This window comes from Aricia agestis, chromosome 10 (assembly GCF_905147365.1).
Source record: "Aricia agestis chromosome 10, ilAriAges1.1, whole genome shotgun sequence".
Lineage (NCBI taxonomy): Eukaryota > Metazoa > Arthropoda > Insecta > Lepidoptera > Lycaenidae > Aricia > Aricia agestis.
Window position 1 is genome coordinate 15,039,084 of NC_056415.1, and position 9,609 is coordinate 15,048,692.

Genomic DNA, 9,609 nt, shown 5'->3' on the forward strand with positions numbered 1-9,609 from the left:
TTTCCACAGTTTGTCCATACTTTCGCATTTCCGCTGGTCGCCGTGCTAGCACTACAGGTTGTAACAAAACTAGTGATAGTACTTTGTCCCATATAATAGAGTTTATTGAAAGTGGCAGCACTAAAAGAGCAATTTTTTTTGTGATTTGTATGGGCAAGCGCCCCTGCGTCATTATTTTGTATTTTTCCCATACAAAACTAAAAAAGTGGCTGTGACATACGGACGGACGGACAGACAGACAGACAGACATGAAGAATCTATAAGGGTTCCGTTTTTTGCCATTTGGCTACGGAACCCTAAAAAGGCAGCACTAAAAGAGCATTCTTTTGTGATTTGTATGGGCAAGCGCCATTATTTTTAATTTTTCCCACATAAAAGTAAAAAAAAGTTGTTCTTCTTCTTCTTTAAACATTCATACTTCGACACTATAATAATGTAGTTTGTAAAAGTATGTATGTCTGTCTTAAGCTTTGTGCCTCGATTGGTTCTAGCCATTAGCCTCATATCATCGTTTATCTTTGACCTACCATTAAAAGCTGCAAATTGATAAAACATTTGTCTTTGTGATGTTATCAATCTGTTGACGTGGCGTTACATTACAAGTTTTTTGTCTCGTGTCCACCGGGGGGGAGCAGGGGGTTGGGGTGAGACAGTGACGTAGTCCATTAACTTGTCAGGGGAGATTGATAACGGGAATCCCGTTACGTCACTATAGCGACTGGTGTATTTTCTGATTTATTTTACCTCTGAGTTAATTTGAGATTGAACCTTATTATGTTGAAAAAAAGAAGCTGAAACTACTGGTTACGTCTGCCCGTCACTAATAGAGTATAGTGACTGTGTTATTGCAATTAATGCGGAATTACTTTCTGCACGGGGAAAAATGAACGGTGTGTGTTTTAAGAGTTTTAAGCTAGGGCAACCTAGCTAAAAATTCCGAGGAATTAAGGAACTTAAACGTATTGTATTAAAGGTTTCGAAAATAAATGTACGTACAACAGGACCCTTAGACAAAGTCCCTTTCGTTAAAAACGACGACGAAATTCGTTATCAAAATGTATGGGAATTGACATTAGTCTTCGCAAGCGAAATGTCATTTGGCGATGACTTACCTATGTCAAACCGCATACATTTCAAATTCAAATTCATATCTTTATTTCAGACTACAGTGTGGTCCATTGGTTAGTATTACATAAATTAAAAATTATTAGGGTTATTTAAAAGAACAAAACATAACTTAAAGTAAATAATTAAAACTAAACTAAATCATGCACCTCAGTTCTTCTTCATAGTTCTACTATGAGCGAATGTATCCTGGAGGTCTGCTCTCGAATTCGTTCATTATCCGCACATAGTTCCTCAATATAGGTGCATGCGGATCATCTGCCACAAAAGCATCCTGAAATGCTGTTGTCACTTCCCCTTACGCGATTTATTAGAGATGCAGCTTTTTTGCGCATGAGTGCCCGGAAGCCATCCGTTCTTGCTTGTGCAAACATCTCGGACGCACTACAAAATCGGGGAAGTTTCAGCATCATCCTGAAGATATTGTTATGTTGGATGCGAAGGGTGTTTGGAGATGCTTTGGTATAGCTGATCCACAGGCCGCCCGTGTACAGATTCTGACAGAACGCTTTAAAGAGTGTGATCTTCACTTCATCCGTACAACGTGCGATTCTGCGGGCCAGCATATTACCTCGCACCGCCAAAGCCCTCCGCTCTCGTTCAATCTAGATCATGTTTAAGGTCGTCGGTAAGTATATGGCCGAGATATTTAAAATTGGATACTCTGTTCAGCTCCTTTCCGCCGAGATATATTGGAGGTATGGATTAGGGATATTTACCGGCGGCCTTAAAGATCATAATTTCACTTTTGTTGACATTATATGTCAGGCCATGCGAATCAGCGTATCTCTCGCACACCTTCAGCATCTCCCGAATTCCTCTCGCAGTGGGACACCTCAATACCATGTCGTCCGCGTACTCGTAGCTAATGTTGTTAACGCTAACACCACCAACCTTGCATCCGACACGCATATTGCTGAGCTCCACTATGAGATCATTCACGTACAGATTTAATAGCTTAGGAGACGATAAACCCCCCTGTCTCACACCGCAATTCAACCTGTACGCCCTAGAGAGTCTATTGGCCCATTTCACGTGATTCGTCTGATTCCGATACCAGTAACGAAAAATATTTATAATATCTACCGGTATACCCATGCTCTCCATTTTCTTCCAAAGTACATCATATGAGACGAGGCTTGTATAGTATTGAACAGTATGCTTAAGACTCAAGATAGCACTTTCAGTGGACAGTCTAGGTCTGAACCCAAACTGCCCAACATGCACTTCCAGATATTTTTGCAGATATGAGTCAAGCACACTGTCCAACACTTTAGCCACTACAGTAGCAAGCGATATAGGGCGGTAATTTCCCTTGTCCGAGATATCACCTACTCGGTTCTTGACAATGTGAACTACAATAGTTTTCATCATATCCGTGTTGTATGCAGATATTAAAGAGCAGAGCTAAAGCTCTCAGTAGATGTGTACCTGCGTATTTTAAGTGTTCGATACTAAGTCCGTCGTGACCGGGAGACTTGCCCCTGCTCATGCGCTTAATTACATCTCCCACCTCTTTAGCAGTAAACATGAGCACGGGCACCTCCCCCCGCACGTCGGACCCAGTAGTAGAACTGAGCGGGGACTGCACTTTAAAATGTTCCATGAACATATTCGCAATTCCCTCTTCATCGCTAATGCCATTGACACTGGTCGGGAGGCCAGGCTTAACATCGAACTTATTCGTGCATTTCCAAAATTTAACAAAATTTTTATCAGTTCGTAACTTAGCTAACATATTCATTTTGATTTGCTCTTGGTTGTTTAAACACCATTTTAACCGACTTTTAAAGATCTTACGTGATTCACACATCTGTTCATAAATATTACCAACTGTAGACCTTAAATGTGACACCCACTTTTTAAAGTTAAGCCTGACCACTCGATGAGCATCTTTTACATGCTTATTCCACCCACAAACCATTTGTTTGCGAGGCTTAGTATTAACACAACGTTTTGTTTTAATATCTGCCGTACTTAACACATTAACAATTTGTTCATATAAGTTGTCCACTATATTTTTATGACATATGACAATTTTGATAACGAATTTCTTCATCGTTTTTAACGAAATATACTTTGTATAAGGGGCCTGAATAGAAATGAGCGTTCGTTACGCAAAAACTATAAAGTATGAGCGTTCGTTACGCAAAAACTATAAAGTTTGACCATAACCTCTTCTCACTCAAAAGGCTAAACTGATTTTGCTGTGGTACCTATGGGCTATGGATATCTCCATACTATCATTTGAGTCCGAAGAAACAAATATACGCTTCAGAGGCTATAAATAAATTTTGGCGTAATGGAGCTGGTACAGGCTTTATCTAATGCCGGATATATCTTATTATAATATGATAATAAAGTCACTTATCAGTTATCATTATAGCACCTTTACGATATTTATCGTTTGTGTTTATGGGACACAAACGATCGGGACACGAACGAAGGACCAAATTCAATTTTTTTTCTCACAACGGTTTGTTTTCATCCCTCCAGTTTATTGAAATATAAAAGAGCACGGAACTAGCTTTACTATGCATGGGGACGAGATGAATTTCTGTCGGAAGTAAATTTTTATGCGTTTGATGTGTACCCTCCGAAAACCCGGAATATATTAAAGAAGAACATAAAAACTTCGGTGTATAATGTCTTTTATCTGCATGTTGTCGAATTGATTTTCCTGCTTATACGAATATTAGATGATGCTCGAGACTCCCAGGGGCCGATTTTTTTTTAAATTTGTCTCACCGTACATGTTTCGGGGAAGTATCCTATTCCTTCACCGGACTCAAAGTATCTCCATACCAAATTTCAGGAAAATCGGCTCAGCGGTTTGGACGCGAAGAGGTAACAGCTGACAGACAAACACACTTTCGCATTTATAATATTATCATGGATATTATGGATTATGGATATTATGTATATACCGAGTACTACTACTATCTACCTAGTACCTACAAAACATGCATACTCGTCTTAGTTCATTTAGATCTACGCTTTGTCATGAAACCACGCCACGTAAAAATATACTCACAAACAAACTTTTGACCAAGTTTTAATTTTCGTTAGCGAATTGAAAGTAAGAAAACAATTGATAAATCTTGGGATGATTTTAAAACGGTAGCAGATTTAATAAACAAAACTAGTTTAACAATTAAAGCTACTGCGTTAATTGAATACTCTTCTGAGTATTCATACGATTATTTTTTTTAAGTTCTAAAATCTAAAACATTGAAATAACCGAGAGGCGAGAAAATATTTTTTTAGTTTCTTTCCTTAATTCACGAAACTGAATATAAAACGATGGTTTTACCACCAGTAAAATATCTTTAACTAGAACTCAGTTATTGAATACTGAAGTAAGATAGTTTAGAGGTTGTTAACGACGCATTCAGTGGCCGAGGAGTAGATATTAGCATAAAACATCAAAACTCGCATTAAACTGTGCGCTCCCCAGCCCGCTAGCTCAGTCAACTGAGAGGACACAATTCATGAGACGAAGACGCTTACACTGATGATATTCTTACTTGTCTTTATCATAATTATTGCACCATAGAGCACATTGATTCAGAGGCAGTAGCATGCAGACAGACCGACGTCATTTGGTGGGATCATGTCAATGTTAATTATTGTGATCTGTCGGCTGAGTTTGACGTAACGCGACCAAACTACGTAGGTCCCCCATCTGCCTAGAAATCAACTTCTCTGATAGTGCAAGAAGGAATAAAAGATATCTTAAAATAAATAATGATAGACGTTTGAAGGCGCGCTTAGGTTATTCAATGTGCCTGTGATCTTTTGTAGGTGCATACTCGCAATCCTACGATTCCCGAGAGGTCAGGTGCAGGGCTGAATTTTTACCGACGCATAAAGCACCTTTCTTCTCAGACAATCAGGTGACTAGTCTGAAGTGTCCTATCCAAAATTGGAAACAATACGGTAATCGAACTCACGTGCTATAAGGCACTGGACAACGGATAAAAACTGTCTATGTCTAATACAGTCACGTTGTATATTAGACGGAGTGTCTAGCTAATCCATATACGTATCAAGGAAGTATTAAACAATAATCATCATGTAACACAAGCTAAGGGAGCAACCCTTTGAAGCCTTTTCTTGGCTTCTGCGGCTCGCAGCCCCCAGTTCTCCATTGTTCGTGTCGAGTTACATGCGCTTAGAGAATATGAAATGCGTCTATACTACGTTATAGACATTTTCTTGTGATCTGTTGACGCAAGTTAATACGACTGTGCCAGTGTCGAGGAACAACAAACAAACAAATATATAGGTACTTTATTGGGCAAAAAATTACAAAAATACTTACTTAACCCATCAATCCCCAAGCGGCACCCGGCTGTCGCATTACGACTGAAAATCTACTGAGTCTGCGATTCCCACGATCGAGGACATAAATATAAACAACAATTATTGGTAAATCAGACATGTACACAAAGGCGGCCTTATAACTTTTAAGCAATTTGAATTGAAGCGAAGCAAGAAGGAACATGAAGGAAAACCCGAAGTTTTCTTTTATCAGCATCGTTTTTCTTCATCAAGACCAGTATTTAGATAAATAAATCATCAGCAGTTAGTTTATTGACATGAAGAGGCAATGGTCAGTCGATTCAGTACAGTGGTGTATGCTTCCTAGCACCATGAAAGTGAGTTTTATATTATCACAAAAACGCCGAATTGCGCGACACAAAATTGCACGCTACTCAGCATCATATTGGTTGACTAGATGTACATTTAGTTTGCATCCAGTACCTAGTAGGTAGTTTCGCCAAAATTCGTTTGTAGCACGGAAACCATATATATTTCCGGGATAAAAAGTATCCTATGTCCTTCCCCGGGACTCAAGGTATCTCCATACCAAATGCCAGTAAAATCAGCTCAGCGGTTTGGGCGTCATGAGGTAACGGACAGAAAGATACACTTTCGCATATTTATAATATTAGCATGTTTATCACAAGTCAATATGGGTATGCTGTAAAATGCGAGAATCTCCCAATCGCCAATGCTTTTAACTTGAGTCCGAACTAATAGACTATACATTATCTGGCTACAGAAACACTTGAATAATACAATTATCATTTATCCTTCATCGTTTTATGTAGCGGAAGAAATCGGCACCGACAACTTTCGTCGGAAATGTTTTTATTGCCAAATACGTTTTGCGAAAATGTTAGTGGGGGAATTTTTTATAGTGACTCAACTTTGAGACGTGGATGATTTTTTTGTGAGGTGATTAAGAGGGCGAATAACCCAAAAATCAAACATCGTCCTTCTCTCTTCACACTCACGCCCGTCCTTCATATGCCAGGTGAAAATCGTTGCGCCAAATTAGTTTTTCTCAATAACTCGATAAATATACAACATTTAAAAAATTCGCTAGGTCGATCTCTCAATGATAGAATATTATATAATGTGTTATAATATTAACTTAGTTCAATGCACAGTTATGGCAATAAATGAAAAATTCGTGAAAATTAGATGCATTTTTGTGATTTTTTTCGATCGAGAAAATTTTAAGATATCGTGTTTTCGCTCAGATCGAATTCTCGGAAATATAATGTAGTATCTAATTTGAGAAAAATAACAATTCAATTTTCAAATATAAAAATGAATTATAAAATCGACACTTTAGGGTTAGTCGCCCCCTTAAGGAAAAATTATAAGACCTAAGTGTTTACGTTCGATCTTAAAACAGTAAATTATAAAATATCGGCATGGTAAGTGAAATCCGAAACAATAAACAAATAAAAAATGTTGAAAGACTGCAGGCTCTTCTCATCATTTTCCAATTTTCTCTCCTTTGATTTCGATAAAAACTGAAACTGATCTTTTCTGAAAATCACTAGCCGGGAATCGAACCGTTCAGTGTGATAAAAATAAACCCTGTATATTCAAACATTCGATTGTTTTGTTGAGGAACAAATTCTGGACTCATAGAACAAATTCTGTACTATGAGAATATACAAAAAGACGCATCCCCTATTAGGAGGGTGGTGCACATTCGTCAGACGACATTGTCTTGGGGGGAGCAGTGGCTCGGAACACTGTATCGCATGTATAAACGCCCTTATAAAAATAGCAATATAGCAGCCCGAGACTTATTTTATACTTGATATGACCTTTATTCCAACTATATAAGTATCACTGTCATTGTTACTTTGGCGGTAAAATAATTCCGAATAATAAGAACCAAGGTACATTATCCTATAGTGACATTGGAATAGACAATCGTAAAAGTTTTATGTCCTGCAGTGGCAAGGGTCCATAAAGTTACATCTGTAATGTTGCTATATTAAGTTGTTAACTGACCCAGCCGATGTATGCATTTTCTGAATAATATTATGTTAGATGACCCGTTAACGCCTCCGTGGTCTAATGCGTGGCTCTCGACTCGGAGGCCGTGGGTTCGATTCCTGCGTTGAAAACATGTTATTTCCAAGTTGGCTGATCTCTCGTCAGTCGTGTCGGTCGTCCGTCCCACTGGGTTATGAGAGTGAATTAATAGAGAGTGCTCTTGTGTACTGCGCACACACTTGAGCACTATAAAATTACTCCTGCGTACCTGGCCTGGTTTCAATGAAATGGCCACCGTCACCGAAATCGGTGTGGGGAGTATTATTATTATTATTAGATGACCCGGTGAACTTCGTATTGCTTTATACCTAATAATATAAACCCTGAACTTCAACAAACATTTCAATACTAAAATGGGCCAAATCGGTTTAGCCGTTCTCCAGTTTAGCGAGACTAACAAACAAAAATTTATTTATAAAATATTATAGATTGTTGCACATTAAAGGAGTGAGCACACTGAGACGGGCCGTGCCGGGGCTCAGCGTGCCGGGGCTCATCGCAAAAATCCGCCTCCATACAATTTGTATGGAAGCGGATGCGCGTATCGCACACTGTGTCGGGGCGCAGCGGATTTCCGCTCCTATACAAATTGTATGGAGGCGGATTTTTGCGATGAGCCCCGGCACGCTGAGCCCCGGCGCGGCCCGTCTCAGTGTGCTCACTCCTTAATAATCTTCTTTGATATAAGACACACCTTAAGGTGTCGCCGTGTTAAAGTAAAAAACCGTGTTGGATATGTTTTAGATTGCTTATTTTCTAATAGAAAACAAGCAATGGAACAGCAAAAAATGGAAAGGGCGTAAGCGATAAAATGGTTTTTGTCGCGTAATTTAAAAACCATAAATACATTTCATATAAGCTATGGACAAATTAAAGTGTATGCTTGAACCAATTATTTATGTACAAATTTTGGAAGCTTAAATCACTCTCCTCTGTTGGCAAAATAGGAATCCCTTTTTTTACAGAAGTATTTTTGATTGATTATTCTGTGTTATAAAAGTTGACCAATCGTGTTATGCTATGGGTAATTCAAAGACAAAGACATGATGAATACTGACAATGAACTTTAATTTCTTAGCTTTAGTCATTGCTGAGAAAAATCGATATCGCTACAGCCAAATTATCAAGGCGTCACCTTAAGTAACTCTAGCTTAACTAGCTATACAATAAGTACAGTACAGTTTGGTCGGATTATATTGTAACATCAATTTAGTAGTTTTTTTTTTTATGAAATAAGGGGGCAAACGAGCAAACGGGTCACCTGATGGAAAGCAACTTCCGTCGCCCATATACACTCGCAGCATCAGGAGAGCTGCAGGTGCGTTGCCGGCCTTTTAAGAGGGAATAGGGTAATAGGGGAGGGTAGGGATGGGAAGGGAAGGGAATAGGGGAGGGTAGAGAAGGGAATAGGGTAGCCGGTAGGGGATTGGGCCTCCGGTAAACTCACTCACTCGGCGAAACACAGCGCAAGCGCTGTTTCACGCCGGTTTTCTGTGAGAACGTGGTATTTCTCCGGTCGAGCCAGCCCATTCGTGACGAAGCATGGCTCTCCCATGTATAAACTCGTGGGAGAGCCATGCTTCGGCATGAATGGGCCGGCTCGACTCGAACGTCGTTACTCGTGATCTGTCCTGGCTTGATATTAGCTAAATTACATGGGTCCACCTTCTTGCCTATTAGTATTGGATCCGACCGTAAAATCCTGCAGGAATCGTTTTTTTCGATCAAATATATTTTAAAATAATCTTTAGAACGAATAGAATGGATAAATGTCGGGTTGCCTTGTCAAAAGTAGCCGCAAGTACCTCTAATTAAGTTGAATGTTCATGAGATAAATGCATAAATTTGCATGTATCTTTTTTTTCAGTAAATTTTACATCATTTGAAAGAAAATGACGTGACAAAATAAGGTATAAATGGTTGCCAGCTCTAAGTCGGCCGCAACCTAGGGTTGCCAGCCCGTAAACAGACATAGTTCTTCATCAAAATTGAAGCATCGATTTTTTTAATAATTTTGGTACAAAATTAAAGTTTTACGCATTTTGTACATGAATATGGTTGCCAGTTGCACGATAGCCGCAAACTGGGGTTGCCATCACTTTTGTATATGACAAA

General features: G+C 39.1%; 1 pseudogene; it reads right to left on the reverse strand.

Moving 5' to 3' along the window:
* Positions 1-1,379: 1,379 nt before the first annotated feature.
* LOC121731224 lies at positions 1,380-2,242 on the reverse strand (annotated as a pseudogene).
* Between the last annotated feature and the right edge of the window lie 7,367 nt (positions 2,243-9,609).